The 14,697-nt window shown below is 50.2% G+C and overlaps 1 protein-coding gene across 4 annotated transcripts in view; it reads left to right on the plus strand.

The window, feature by feature from the left end:
- PLD1 (phospholipase D1) overlaps positions 1 to 14,697 on the plus strand; it is a 422,898-nt gene that overhangs the window by 228,616 nt on the left and 179,585 nt on the right. The window lies entirely within an intron of this gene.

Raw genomic sequence — 14,697 nt, forward strand, 5'->3', positions numbered from 1 at the left:
CTCGTGTGTCCAGGTCGGCGTCATCTCGCCCGGCCCCTGAGGAGGGTTCTTGGACCCGCGGCTTCCCTCGCCAACTTCGATCTTCTCCCAATTCGCAAGTGCGCCGTTCACCTCTTGGTAAGTGTTGCAGTTTGTCCCCAAGGGTCGGGTTCCTGCCTGTCGGGGGCGTGGGCTCTCCGCGGGTGGTGCGGCCCCGCGTGTCGTCCCCTTTTTCGCCGTTTCCCGGCGTGGGGGCGATGGAGACATATGCGGCAGCTTTGCAGACCTCGCTGGCTTCTCCTCCTCCTTCCCCTCCTGGGACGTCAGCCGGCAGCTTCGGCCCCGGCGCCTACTGGTTCAGATCCAGACTCGGAGGATGTGGTGCGGTTGGGGTGCGGCCTTACGGGGGTCCCTCCTTCGGACAACGGCTCCTCTGCTTCACCGCAAACTCCTGCGGGAGTCCCTGTGGTGTCGCGGGAGGTCGCCGGGAGTCGGGTCGCACCCCCGAGCACCTCTCGGTCCTCGGGACAGGCAGCGGTCTAGTTCGAGGCCAAGGTGACGCCGCCACGATGCCAGCTGCTGCTGGTCCTGGCGGCGCCGCAGGGGTCGGCGGAGGGCCCTTCTCGCCCGAGCCCCTCTCGGTCCTCGGGACTGGCGGCGGCCTTGGCCGAGGTGACGACACCGGCAGCTGCTGGCCCTGGCGGCGCCACAGGGGTCGGCGGAGGGGCCGTCTCGCCTTGTCACGAGTGGCGGCTTTCGGGGGTCTTCTCGTCCCTCCGCGCAGGCAGCTGCCTCGTCGGATGTCAGGTCGGTGCCATCCCTTCGCCTCCCCGGCTCCGGTCCAGCTCCGGTCTCCTGCGTCGTGTTGGAGGTCGCCCCGGCATCTCCTCCGGCACCGGTCGGCGACGGTGTCCTGCCTCAGGTGGCGGACCCTTCGGCACCGGGCAGACTCTTCTTCGGACTCCTCCTCTTCTCCAGAGGTTCGGCGGTTGCTGGTGTCATCCTCGCCGGAGACGGGCCGCCGTGTTGTGGCTTTTTCCCCGACGTCCGTCTCCATGACCGCGGTCTTCGCCGGAGGAGTGCGAATCCCCCACTCTTTGGTCCCTCTTCCTTCCTTTCGGCCTTGGCCCTTCCTCCGGTTGGCTTGGGGGATGGCCGCCTTAGCTTGCAGCCGTCACCTAACGAGGAGCTGCGTTCCCCTCTGCGGGGCCCTACGGAGGCGGGTGCAGCTTTCGCCCACGCTGTTTCCATGGCTGTGGGAATTTTGCGCATGGGTGATCCAACTACCCATTTTCCCGCAGATCATCTTCTGGAGGCTCACCATCAGGGCTCTGGTGGTAGGGAATTGTTGCTTCCCTTCGAGGATTCACTCCACTCTTCTCCCTTGGGGACTTGGGGCCGTCCCGCCACGGGGGATCTAGGGCCACTTCTTGCTTGTGGGACTTGGCGGAGTCACTTATGTCTGCCGCTTCTCAGGAGGGTGCCTGTGTGAATTTGAGACATCATGTCTTGGATGCTCGGGAGCTGGCGGCGTTTATCCTTCGCTCTGCTCTGGACATCTCGGAGGTGCTGGGTCGTGCCATGGCTTCTTCGGTTGCTCTTCGTCGCCATGCCTGGCTTCGGGACAGTGTGTTCCTGGAGAATGTTCGAGAACGGCTGGTGGACCTTCCCTTCGATGGTGCTCTTTTGTTCCATGCCCCTGCGGACTCAGCCATCCAGAGGTTCTTGGCGGGGCTTAGTCCTCCTCCTCTTTTCCTCCCCCTCCTTCTCCCCCTCCTTCTTCTCCCCCTCAGTGACCTGCGTGTTGCTCTGGTTCTTGGAGCTGTTCTTCCGTTGGGGTGGGTCGCCCCGGTTGTCTGGCTGAGGTTGTGGTTCTGTAGGCTGCTCAGAGAGCCTTTAGTAGGTGAGTTTTCAAAGTGCTGCTGGCTGGCGACAAGCTTGCGTTCACGCGTGCGTGCACATGCAAACCGCCAGCCTTCAGCACCATCTGTTGTTCCTCTTGCTTGCTCCCTGCCTCCGCCCCTCGCCCCGCTGCTGCGCGCACGATCGCGATGACTTTTGCTTTTACGGCCGCGTGGCGTTACTTTTACTGCCGCACGGCCAATGCTTGTTTACTTACTCATTTGACCTTTTTAGGTCTCGGCTAGCGAAGGCTGCGCTTGAGCAGTCTCGCTCGCGAGAATTAATGACTTTGAGAAGAGGGGCTTGAACCCGCCTCTCTTCTCTCCTCTTCTCCATTGGCTGTCCTCTTAAATGCTGGGCAGCCATTGGAGAAGAGCTTTGTCTCTCCAAACAAGCCCCGTCTCTTTCGGATTCGGGGCGTGTTTTTTCGATTCTTTCTCTCCTCTGGAATGTAAACATTCCAGCCAATGGCAAGAGGAGAGAAAGAAAAACACGCCCCGAATCCGAAAACGCCGCTGCGTTTCTCCGAGGCATTTCTGCTTGACCTCGGAGAAAGGCGGTGGCTTGGTATGCATGCCCCGTGTTCGCAACTTTAACCGACGGGGAAACGGAAACGTACGATATTTTGGTGAAATACAACCGAGGGGTACATTCCAGGACTTCTTCCCAATAGTTCGCAGCTCAGTAGCTGGTCCGCCTTTCCCCCTCCCGCCTCCATTTCAGCCCTGAACCTGGCGCAGCGCCTCTGTCCTCCGGAGCCCAGACACTCATTGATCCGGAGAGAGTTCTGAAGCGGAATGAACCCCACGAATGCCCCCCGACACCCCCTCCCCGCAGCCCCTCCGTCCACCCCTCTCAACTCTTCCCAGGCCCCTTACCTTCTCCTCCCTGCAGGCCTCCAGAGACGGTCCCCAGGGCTCTCACCTTCTCAGCTCACCAAGTAGAAATCCAAGTCTGTGCGGGAGAGGGAGTCCAGTCCAAGGCGCACAGACACACTCACCTAACCTGCTGCGGGGCGTGGGTGCGCCGGTGTGTGCGCGCAGATCACTCCAGCAGCTGTGGGGGCAGTCCTGGGCGCAGGTCTCCCCGCCGAGGGTGTTAGCAGATATCCGCGCAGCTGGGCGCAGTCAGATCTCTCTCCCGCCAAAACAGTCTTGGCTCTCCAACTGACGGTTTGTGAGAGTGGCTCTGCAGCTTTAGAGTTGGACGGCGTTAGTGCTGGGCACTGTCTGTCGGTAGCTTCTTTACTGGATGAGACCGTAGTGTTTTTTTTGAAGCAGTAGATAAAGGTTGTAATTCAACTGCCTGCGGATTTTATTTCCTTTCAGTTCGAAAAGTTTGAATTCTTAATTGCGGATATTTGAAGCATTAAGTTAGATAGTGAGAACTAATGAACGCAAGCTCTGTGGTTTTTAAAAATAATAGTCTTTTTTTTTTTTAAGTCTACAGCAGTAGCAACTGCATTTTATTTGGTTTTGTAAATGTTTCTTTGGAGTTCTCCAGCTATCTCCTCCTCCCGGGAAGCTGCCGGCAGGGCAGGGAGAATGCAGATAAGGCGCTACAAAAGCCAGCCTGTCCGCTAGAGTGGGTCACAGCCCCATGGGGGAGGGGAGCAGACGGACGCACCGTGTGATCTGTGGACAGAAGCACACTCGAGGACCGGCAGTCAGTGGCAACCCCCAACCAGCGGGTGAGTAAATTCATACTAGATCCTCCTCAGATCCCTCTGAAGGTTGGCCGGCCTGCATGCATGACCGCACGGACACCTCATATGTGCTTGCAACACCACAGGTACTTACACACGCACAAAAGAAGAGGGAATCGCCGTTCATGCACCGCACCTACACCAGAAGTGCATGTGACTGGTATTGGAGTGGAGCTCACTTTAACCGAGTGCGGCACTAATACTTTTCCCAGGGGTCAGAGGTGAAGCTTGGAGCTGGGGGTTACACCGGCTGACCCCAGGGCCTAAACGTGCTAAACGAGGCCGGAGAAAGGGACCCGGGAGCAGCGAGCAATAATTTCATGCCCGCATCCCGTGAGTCTGTGCTGCCTCTCAGTCCTCGGCTCCGGAGAACTGGCGGTCTCTAGGTCCTCGGGTCCTGAACCCTGCTGTCTCTTAGACGTCTGCTCCCGAGCCCTGGTTGTCCCTCAAATATCGACTAACAAGTCACCGAGGTCCCAAAACCTCGGATCCTGTTTCTGTGCTGTCCCTAGGACTCCCACCTCAGGCCGCACCTCCGACCCCTGAGACTGTTCTGTCCCTGAGTTCTCGGCTGCTAGATCCAGACTGTCCCTAAAATATCGAGTAACGAGTCACCAAGGACCCCGAAACCATAGCTCCCGTTTCGGTGCTGTCTTTGGACTTCCACTCTCAGCTGCCCGTCACTACACCTCTGACCCCTCTTTCCGTAAGTTCTCGGCCCCTGGCCCACCCACGGCAGTCACCAGGCTCTGCCCCATCAGGAGTAGGGGTGGGGTGTACCACGTCTGCCATGGGGTTGGGGGGGTCATGTGTGTATTTATTTATGCAGCCCCGTCTCTGCGCTCTATTCAGCAGAGCGGGTGCTGTGGTGCAACGCAGTTACAGCGCCGCTGCAGCCCTGTCTCTGCGCTCTATTCAGCAGAGCGGGTGCTGTGGTACAACGCCGCTGCAGCCCTGCCTCTGTGCTGTATTCTGCACGGATGTCAGCTGTTCCTGCACTCCTGCCGGACACAGCAGTCCAGCCCAGTGAGGGATTCCAGCTGTTGCCTCACTCCCTCTGTCTGCAGCTCTCAGCCCTCTGTCCTCCGTTTAACTGTCTGCCTCTCTAATGGCCTGGAGTCTTGACGGGAGGTGCTCCCTGGCATCTGCTGCCAGAGTGCGCAGTGTTCAATGCCTTCACTTCCCCTCTTGGGTCCCGAGGCCCTCCAGACATCACGCCATGAGAAGCAAGCAGCTCAGCGGCTGCTCCAGCGGGGCCGGGTGCTGAACTCATCCTAATGGTCATAGGCTCTGACAGCTCGGTTGCTTCTGACAGCATTTGTTTTGTAATTACGTGAATGCTCGCAGTGTGGGTGTTATTTCTTTCTGATGTTGGCATTTAACTCCTTTGTTTCTCGTGCCTTAAACACTGTTAAATGATGATTTATTGCTAATCTCGTCACAGGTGCTGGAAGGTTTGTGGAAGCCACTGTGTGTGTGTGTATGTGGCTCTGTATATGTATGTGTGGCTGTGTGTGTGGGGGTGGCTGTGTGTGTGGGAGGCTGTGTGTGTGTGTGTGGGAGGCTGTGTGTGTGTGGGAGGCTGTGTGTGTGTGTGTGGGAGGCTCTGTGTGTGGGAGGCTCTGTGTGTGTGTGGGAGGCTCTGTGTGTGTGTGGGAGGCTGTGTGTGTGTGTGGGAGGCTCTGTGTGTGTGTGTGTGTGAGGCTCTGTGTGTGTGTGAGGCTCTGTGTGTGTGTGTGAGGCTCTGTGTGTGTGTGTGAGGCTCTGTGTGTGTGTGGGGGAGGCTCTGTGTGTGTGGGAGGCTCTGTGTGTGTGGGAGGCTCTGTGTGTGGGTTGCTCTGTGTGGGAGGCTCTGCGTGTGTGGCTCTGCGTGGTGGCTCTGTCTGTGTGGGTAACTGTGTGTGTGTGTAGGTGGCTCTGTGGGTGGCTCTATTTGTGTGTGGGTTGCTCTATATGAGTGGCTCTGTATGTGTGGGTGGCTCTGTGTGGGTGGCTTTGTGTGTGTGGCTCTGTGTGTGGGTGCAAATGCAATAGGTCTCGCATTGGAGAGTGATTAAGCTATTGACATTGTAAATAAAAATGCTGTTTCTTTAAATGTTTTTAAAACATAAACAAGAATAATGTCATGAGCAATGCCAACAGCTCTAACTTTAACAATGCCGAGACCATTGCATTGTAAATGCTTGTTGTTTGTCTGCCTAGAAACGAGAAGGTTTGCTTCAGACAGCCCACGTGACGGAGGAACTCACGACCAACAGAGTAAGACGGAAATGAAACCCTTACCTAACTCAGCAGGCGACATTTAGCCAGAAACGTTCTCTGCTCTCTGGGGAAAGCTGTGTGGAAACATGTTCTAGATTCTTCTTAATAGAGGGAGTGGAGAAACCCTTCTTCCCGCGCAGCTTCTCCCTAGAGATGAGCTCGTAGGAAGTAATGTGAAGAGATCGCCTTCGCATCTGAATTAACTTTTTGGCAGTTCCACTGAAATGGACGGGTTTGGGGACTTGTGCAGCGAGCTTGTAAAAGCAGAAATACAAAGCGTCTGCTGTGGGCCTCGTTGTAACAATGTGATATGCATTTAAATCGGGTCGAATATGTCGCTATCATTCTACTTTTGCGCTGCTTCCTTACATTGGTTCCAGGCCCCATCCGTCCATTTGTCTCATGAACATTTCTGTTTTATTTCTCTTCATCCTGACGTTTCAGTGTAGCAACTCGGGACGTTTTTTTTTTTTTTTTTTTACCATTTCTCCACGGGGTCTATGAACATTGCTGTCTTTGGTGTGTTTTACCTGGCAGCTGCATAATAAATGTCCAGGCCCCTACTGTAGAGTCCAGAGCCGCATTTGTTTATGTATATTTGACATGTCTAGGATTAGGGTGTTTAGCGTAATTGGTGCATATATTTTCTCATAACGTTTTGTTTTAATTTCAACAAACCTTTCATATCTTATTGCGTTCTTAAGTGCTTCACTGTCCTCCAGCTGATTAACAGTTTACCTCATAATTGGGAACTTTTCTTCCTTCGATGTCTGTTCACTACAATACTTAGTTACATGAAGATACATACACGGCCTTTGACCCTTGATGAGATCTCATGGTGAACCTTTTTGTCTCATCCTTATCATGGTTTGCTGTAGGTGTTAGGGCAGTGCAGGGCGTGAGAGCTGCAGAGAGCACGCAGGGCTACCTTACTCTTTACCTTCTATTTCTGCTGCTGCCTTTGTGACCCTATAGAGGCAGGGGTAGCAGATTCTACTCCTGGCTGTCCTTAAATGACCTGCTTCCTTTCTCCAGCCGTGACAGTAGTGCATAAATCTGTTCTTTGTCAGGCATGGATGGCTGTTTGTACTGTTCAGAGTAGCTACCCGGTGTACAGAAAAAGCAAGGCCTGTCTGCCTGGCTGCATTTGTAACAATCCCCAACCACAGTCTTTGTGAATGTGGCCTTGTTTCATGTCATCTGTGGTTTTGAGATGTATTGTGACATCATTTACAGGATGACCCCTTTGCATAGACCACGGGTCAACGCTGCAGCCATTCTACAACCACTGACCCTGCGAAACCCAAGATGCCAGAGTAATGCCCATGAAACAGAGACAGGTTGTCCTGTGGTGAGAAGGCTTTTGCCACATTTTATTTTTCAAAACACAGTAGTGAGTGCTTCTGGTATTGCAGAAAAGTTTCAGCTGATTTCCTAACACACATGAAAGGAAACTACTTGGCAGAAACACAAGTCATGTCCCCACTTGTGGCCACCACCACCTTGAGATGGAGATTCCCAACTGTTAGGCCTACCATGCACCACATCCACAGCCCTGGAAAATGAATTTCGATAAAAACGTACATATGCCACACAATTCCCACCCATCCATTTTTCAATATTCGATACACTTCAGCAGTTAGTGACTAACAATTTCAACTATTTGAAGACCAACAGAAAAGGTCCTCCGTTAAACCTTACTTTATCACAAGAACCAGATTAACAAGCATTGGAATAGCCAATAGTTCTCGACTTTGGGACCTTATAAGTGTTTAGTTATCCAGCACAATATCCTTGGTGCAACATCATCAACTGTTGCATGGCTAAACACTTATAAGGTCCCAAAGGCTAGACCTATTGGCTATGCTAATGCTTGTTGACTGTGTGTTTTTCCCTTGGGTTTTTTACACCATGCTGGGTCGTAGATTGGGCCTTCTGCGTTTCCCCTCTGGCTGCTTGATAGGCATCCTGCGGGGTTTTTTGCTGCAGGTCTTTTTTGTTGTCCTCTGCTGCGGAAGTCTCTTCCTAAGAGGTTCCCATGTCTTGGGATATGACCTGCCCCATGTGGGGCAGGGTTGGCTGTTACATAGCCGTGGTATGTGCTGGGGAGTTGTGGTCGCCTGGGGGCTTCTGCTCTTTGAGGCATTATGGTATGTTGCGGATGCAACCTTCTTCTTCGCCTGTTCGTTCTGTGGTGTCCCTGGAGCTTGCTAGTGCCGCCCTCTTGTTCTTTCTGCACCGTTGTGCCTTCTTGGGGCTTTAGTGGGACTGTCGTCCTGCCTTCTCCGCTGCTTCCAGTGGGCCTTGCACTCTGTTCTACCTCTTCTCCCTGTGGGGGGGGATGGTCCCTGATTTCTGGACCCTCTTGCAGGCACAGTTTGTCCCTGCGGGGCGTTGGACGATTCTTCCTGGGTGCCCTTGAGTTCCCCTTTTCGGCTTCCGCCTGCTTCTTGCTGCCACCGCCATCTGTCTGGGATTGCCTTTGCTCTGCCTCTTCTCCTTGGAGTCTCTAGGTTGCTCTTCTCCTTCAGTGCTCCTTTCCTTGGCCTTGGGCAGAGGTTTTGTTGCCTCACGTGGTCGTGGAGTGTTTGGCCTCTTTGCGCCTTGCCTTGTTTCCTCTGCTGAGTGCGGACAGGATATCTTCTCCTTCTCTTCATTTCCCGAACCCCCCTTGGGGTTGGTGGCCTCCTGCTGGCATGGGTTTCCCTTTTCCTGAGGGACGGGGCTCCTCGTCCTGTTTTTGGTTTCGGCCCCCGTGAGGTCCTCTGTTCTGCCCAGGTTGCGGGGGGGTCCTCTCGCAGACCCTCATTCCCCTTGGGTATAGCTAGAGTATCTATTCTACGTGAAGGAATCTGCCTTCACGGCCCGCCCTTCCTCCCCGTTCTGCAAGGGCTTCTGATTTGGTCTTTTGCACTCGCTCCCTGTGGGTGGCTGTGTCTTCTATGAGTACATTCTTTCTCTCTTTCTGTCGGGCTGTCACTTTTTCCTCCCCGTTGTCACATGGGAGGATAGGTTTGTTGGCAATTCTGGCTCTTTGCGATCCTTGAGGTTGGTGTCTTTTGACTGTGCCTCTGCCCTTTTTCATGATGGGGGTTGTCGCACTCTCTGATGAGGATGTCCCTTGTCTCCGGGGGGGGGGGGGGTCTACTTACTGGCAGGGTTGCTGCCCTGTTCTTTATTCTTTCCCTGTCTTTGGGTACTGCAGTGCCGGGCACTGCTCTTTATGGTGTTGTTCCTCGCCATTCTTTTATCTGTTCTTTCGCACACTGTTCCTATACTCTCACAGTTTTGTCTACTGGCTCCGCGTTGTGACGCGGAAATGTTCTCCGAAGAAAACTGATGTAGGCGCGCCGGGGTGGGACTTATGTGACCTCGCTGACGTCACGTGCGCGGACGAAGCCTGGACATAGTCGCGTGATGCCGTCCCTCCGGCGTGTAGGGATGCTGGGCAAAAGTTTTCCGGATCCAGTCCGTGAGGGAATCTGCGGCTAGAATCGTGTCTACCAGATACATCGTTACCGAAGGTAAGTAACTTGTACGTTAACCTGTGACCGTTCACCTTTTGCTGATTCCGAATTGCTTTTCTTTTTTTGGTATTGTTTTTATGTAAACTTGCTGCTGCAATTTAATCAATTAAAAAAAATATATATATTAAAAAAAGATATCTAAAACCTTTCAGGGTTAGAACAACTTTCGCATAGGTCTTTTGCAACCTCCGAGCCCTGTTGTATTTTAGGACTTACTTCAGCTCTAGCCAGTAAGATTCTGAAATTGGGGAGATGGCAATAGGACTAAAAGACAGGGTGTGAGACAAGATTTTTCCCAGTTGTCAAACTTTATTCCATGCACAGTATTGCTTTTGCTTTGTTGGTTAGCACGTGATACACCAGCAGGGGTGTCCAACGTATGTCCATGATGACCATTTTCATGTTGACCGCTTAACTGATGTATTTTATACCGATGTAACGAAACTGGCGTTGATCTGACCTCCAGTACATTTGATGCTCCTGCACTACGCAGGTTTTAGCCATGATAATTGTCTGTCATTTGTTGCAAATTTTGTCTAGAAAATGGTCTTAAAACTGTACTGTACTTATCACCTTCTTGAAAGCAATTAGTCATTTAACCAAAGTGTTTCCAGTTTTCTCTGGTTGTTAAGTGAGGCCATTTTGTTGTGTCGGCACACAATCTTTCTCAATTTCCCCAAAATATTTTTTAGAGGGTGTGAGGAATTTGTATTAGATTTGGTCCTCTTTGAGTTGATGATTTGGGAAGGCGATTTTTGTCATTTTTACCCGATCCCAGGATGCTGCTGTGACAAACATCTGGCTTGTTATGAGGCTGGCAAGGAAAATTAAATTGTGAATTTTATGATTAAAAATGCACCTTTGAAGAAGAGAACACAGTACAGTGAGTGCGTGAAGAGCAGTAAATACATCTCTGTGTGGGTGAGATTACCAAATTATGGTATACACATGGTGGCATGGCTGACTTATAACAATGTACTTTCCTTACTTAATAATAACATTGTGGGTTCCATCCAGAAGCAGATGTTTTTCATTTCCACCACTGGTTCTCCATTTTGTGTTTTTTGTACTCATGCTATGTGGTCATTGACAGTGTCTGTGGAACATTATGAAGGACTCTTTGAGGCATTCAAAATATTGTTTTAATGACTTGTTTTAAATGAATAGCGAAGCTGGTAGATTCATTTTCTTGCTGGAAATGTTTCCAGGGACAGGCAGTGCCATGAACAGTACCACAGTAGGCAGAGGTTTGTGGCTTTGTCTTGTTTCTGAATGTTAGTTCTGTACAGTTTGCTTTAATCCTATGATCGTAGACTGTTAATGTACTTTTATAAAAGATTAGTGAGCATTGTATAACAGTGCCTTAAATGCATTGACACTGCCATTCATTTCTGAATGTGAAATTAATTTTTGGAGTGCTGAGGTCGGTTTGGGTGTATGAATGCCTAAGAATGAATATTTAAATTGTATATTGTAGATTAATAATTTACTTTTTATAGAACATATCATTATAGTGCATAGATAGAGCATTCATAACACAGCCTCTACCATGTTTTAATCTCACTGCATCACAACTGGACAACTTGCCATAAAACAGACAATCTAGGTTATTCCCTACCTGTTTTCCCTGCCTCCAGCATAATAGAAACAATGAAACATAACACAGAACGTGCAGAGCAAATGATAGCCGCCAGCCAATTACAATTTAATTTTGTGCGTCCATCGCTCACTCTTCTTTTTATTACACTGCTAGGCGCTGCACCCCAAGACGAGATATGTTCACCTCTCAGATCCCACACACAACTCCAAAAAGCTTCTCAAATAGGATTGCAACATGTACAACGCTCTGATAACCACACTCCCTCTGTGTAGCGTGCTACATGTCTAAAAATCAGCTTCAGCAACCCATGGATGTGGTCTGAAGAGTAGAGTCGGAATGGCCTGATGGGCTGGTTTGACAGATCAGTGCATGGGTTGGCTTTTTAGCAGTTTGTGGGCATATTTGTTTGGCCAGGTGGGCCGTTTTTTACTACTGATTTTCCTGACTTTGCCATACATATTGCCTCCAGCAGACAAAAATGCAGTCTCCCAAACCTTGCAAAATACCCATGCAGAGTATCTTTCCAATTTCAAAACTGGCTTGATTTCCAATCGTGGGCCCCTCTTTTAGCCATATGTTTCGCTAATAGGGGCCACTTTTATTTTGGTGCCGGCCCCTTTTTTTTTTGTCCTATTTTGGCCCTGATGAAGAGCTATATAAATGTTACAATACATACCCAAAAGTGATGAGCCTAAAAAGCAGGTGTCTCTGGTAGCGGTCTGTCTTTTGCAGAGAATGTAAAGCTAGCATTGGCATTGCCTAGAAGGGGTGACATTATTCTGGTTGTAATCCAGCCAATTCTTCAGCTGTGATTACTTGGACTGACCATTACTGTGACTGGAGTTGGGATCCTTAATCTGCACAGTGGTAGCAACGCCTCATTGATGTAATGACGGTTGCCTTTGCAGTGGTCAGTAGAAGTAATGGTGTTCAACATGATAACATACTTCTCTGAGCTTATTTATTGTATCCATTTAAAGGAAAATAAGTTAATTTACTTTCTCAGAAATATCTTCTTACAGCTGTGGAATCCAAGGCTTTTTTATTTACTAAAATAATGTGTAATGTCCTCATAGGGGCTTTCAGTCAGCACTATTTATCCATTTGTCAGTTATTTTGTCATTCAGATTTTTCTTTTGTCCACTGCAGCATATAGAATCAGGCAGTTGGTCAGCACACTTCAGCCATTGCCTAATGTAATTTTTTTTAAGATCAAAAATATATTATTGCTATGTCTTTTTCCCTTTTCTATTAAGATTGTTGATGGTCCAGTAGCTTTCCCGTTAAATCATTAAGGACATTGTTCAGAGTTGGAGGTGGAAAAACTCACCTGCTCAATGGAGCGATAGAAAGATTGAGAGTAGAATAGGAAGCAATAGAAGAATGAAAAGGAGAGAGGCAGAGTTTTATCCCCGGAATCAAGGATCCAGTCCCGAAGGGGAGGGCCAAATCTTGCCTCTTAGTTGCCCTCGCACACCCCGAAGGATGTCATGCTTTATCATCGGGCTTTTGCTCCTCGTCGGGCCGGCGCTGCAATGCCCGACAGTCCCCCGAAGGGTCACTTTCGCGGAGATCTTTTAAAGAGAAAAGCCGTTAGGTGAGTGTGGGTGTGTGGGGTGGATCCAGATAGAAAGGTAGTGGACTGCGTGCAGAGGTGTGTGAATACAATTACCTAGGAGTGTCCAACAAAGGTTATTTAATAGTGCGGGACCCCTGGTAGATTAAAAAACCAGAAGGTTAGTGAGTTACTGTAGGGCTCAATGTGCCCGTGTAACTAAAAAAAAAAAGGTAGACATGTTTCACGCCTGGTTAGTCTGTGAGATCAATGGCGTTTCTTCAGGACCTAGCTGATGTGATAGTTGTGCACGATATAAGTGGGGTTCCGAGATATAGTTGGTAGCCCACGTAAGTGTAAGGGGGCTTGGGTGTGACCGCAGGGTTAGATTGCCTAATGTGCGGGGACGGAGACAAAAGACAGGGAGAGGAATAGTGTTTATGTTTCTGACGTCACATGGCAAAAGCCGTCCATAAACCTTGATGCATTACATAAGGTAGCGTCCAGAACAACATAAAGTGGCCAGGAAAAATAATGTTTGAACAGGATGACAACGCTACATCTATATTGCTGTGGTACAACAAATATGCGAACGAGCACCGGGGGGGGGGCCTGCAGAGGTGCCCCCGGACGTGATGACATCCACTCTGAATCAGTTGCATGATCAACGTCCGTGGTTCCCCGCCTAGCCCCTGATAGTCGTTGCTATGAATGGCAGAGTGGCCAAGGTGAACAGTCTCGTGTTCTGTCTGGTGCGCGTCACCCCTCGGTGGAGTCAAGAATATGGGCGGACTCCGTGGGTGCAGCACGCAACCAGAGCTAGAAACGCTTGGGATCGTTCAGTAAATGAGACAAAGACGTTGTAATAAATAGTTGTGACCCTGTAGTGGTCAAAGAGCAACAGTGCGGCTGAGATGGAATGGCGGGCACAGCCCTGCTTACCTTCGTGTGTGTGGGAGAGAGCTCCCTAGGCTTGTCCGTTGGCTGTCCGCACCCTATTTGCTAAAGAAGGAGAGAGACCACAGGGGACAGCATTACAAAGATAACCCCTGAGCGTATGTTGGCAGAACGATGCCGAATGTTTCTGCGGGGGATACTGCGTGCATGTCACCACCTAAACGGGGGATAGTACTCACGGTTGCGTCGGGTGCCGGCTCATTAAGCACCTACCCCCTGCCAGCGGCTGCCTGCAAAAAGTGTTTGCTGTATCTCTGTGTTTCATCTAAGTAGCTCATTGCAAGGCATCTTCTACTTCCTGTTTGGTGTACGTGCAGTGCTCAGTCATGGCCGCTGTGTTGCGCGCATGTGCAGGGAGTGGTCTCTCCGTCGTATGCGCGCATGCCTCCGGGGTATAGCAATATAGGGTACTGTGGTCCTTGGTATGCTGACAAATACCCCATCTGCGTGGGACGTTTATGTAGTGAGCCTGCGCTTAGTGTATACACTGCAGGAGCGGTGTTATAAGGCAGTAACCCCATGTAAAAATACTGATACCCATGAGATCTATAGTGGATATCCGAGATAGATCGTCTGATATTGAAAATAAATGGCTTATATCCCAGGCTCTCAGTGGTGCTCCTATGTGGCCAGGCTGCCAGAAATGCGCACGTAGTGCGTGTGTTTCATGGGGGGCAGAGAATTGATCCTGGCTAATGATATGCCCCTCGTGTGTATGTCTTTGGGGGAACCGTTGTTAATGATGACTAGGTGTAGTCAACTCCTGGTTAGAAGTCTAGCGAGCTGCTATACATCATGTGAGAGACGGTTACAGTAGCTTGCCCTACAATATAGTTTAGAAAAGCCGACAAAGCGAAAAGGCTGGCGAGCAATGTCAGATCTATTGACATTTCCAGTGACTTTTAATTTACAGTTGTTAGCATTTCTAATCATTCAATAGGTACTGAGTGAGGCAGCACTGGCCTCACATTTTAAATATTTCACAACCACTTCCAGCAATGTGGGTGTGGAAAATATTCCCAAGGACATTCAGTGCACATTCCATCTCTCTTACTAAATGAACCAAACATTTTGATTAATTTGTGGTGGTGGATGAATTACCAATCAAGCAGTTAGTGGATCTTTCCTGATATCCCAGACCTCCTTGTCATGGTCGTATGCCTCATTGTGTATGTGATAATGACAACAACAATATGTGTATATGATTGAT

This window comes from Triturus cristatus, chromosome 11, assembly GCF_964204655.1.
Source record: "Triturus cristatus chromosome 11, aTriCri1.1, whole genome shotgun sequence".
NCBI classification, from domain to species: Eukaryota; Metazoa; Chordata; class Amphibia; order Caudata; family Salamandridae; genus Triturus; species Triturus cristatus.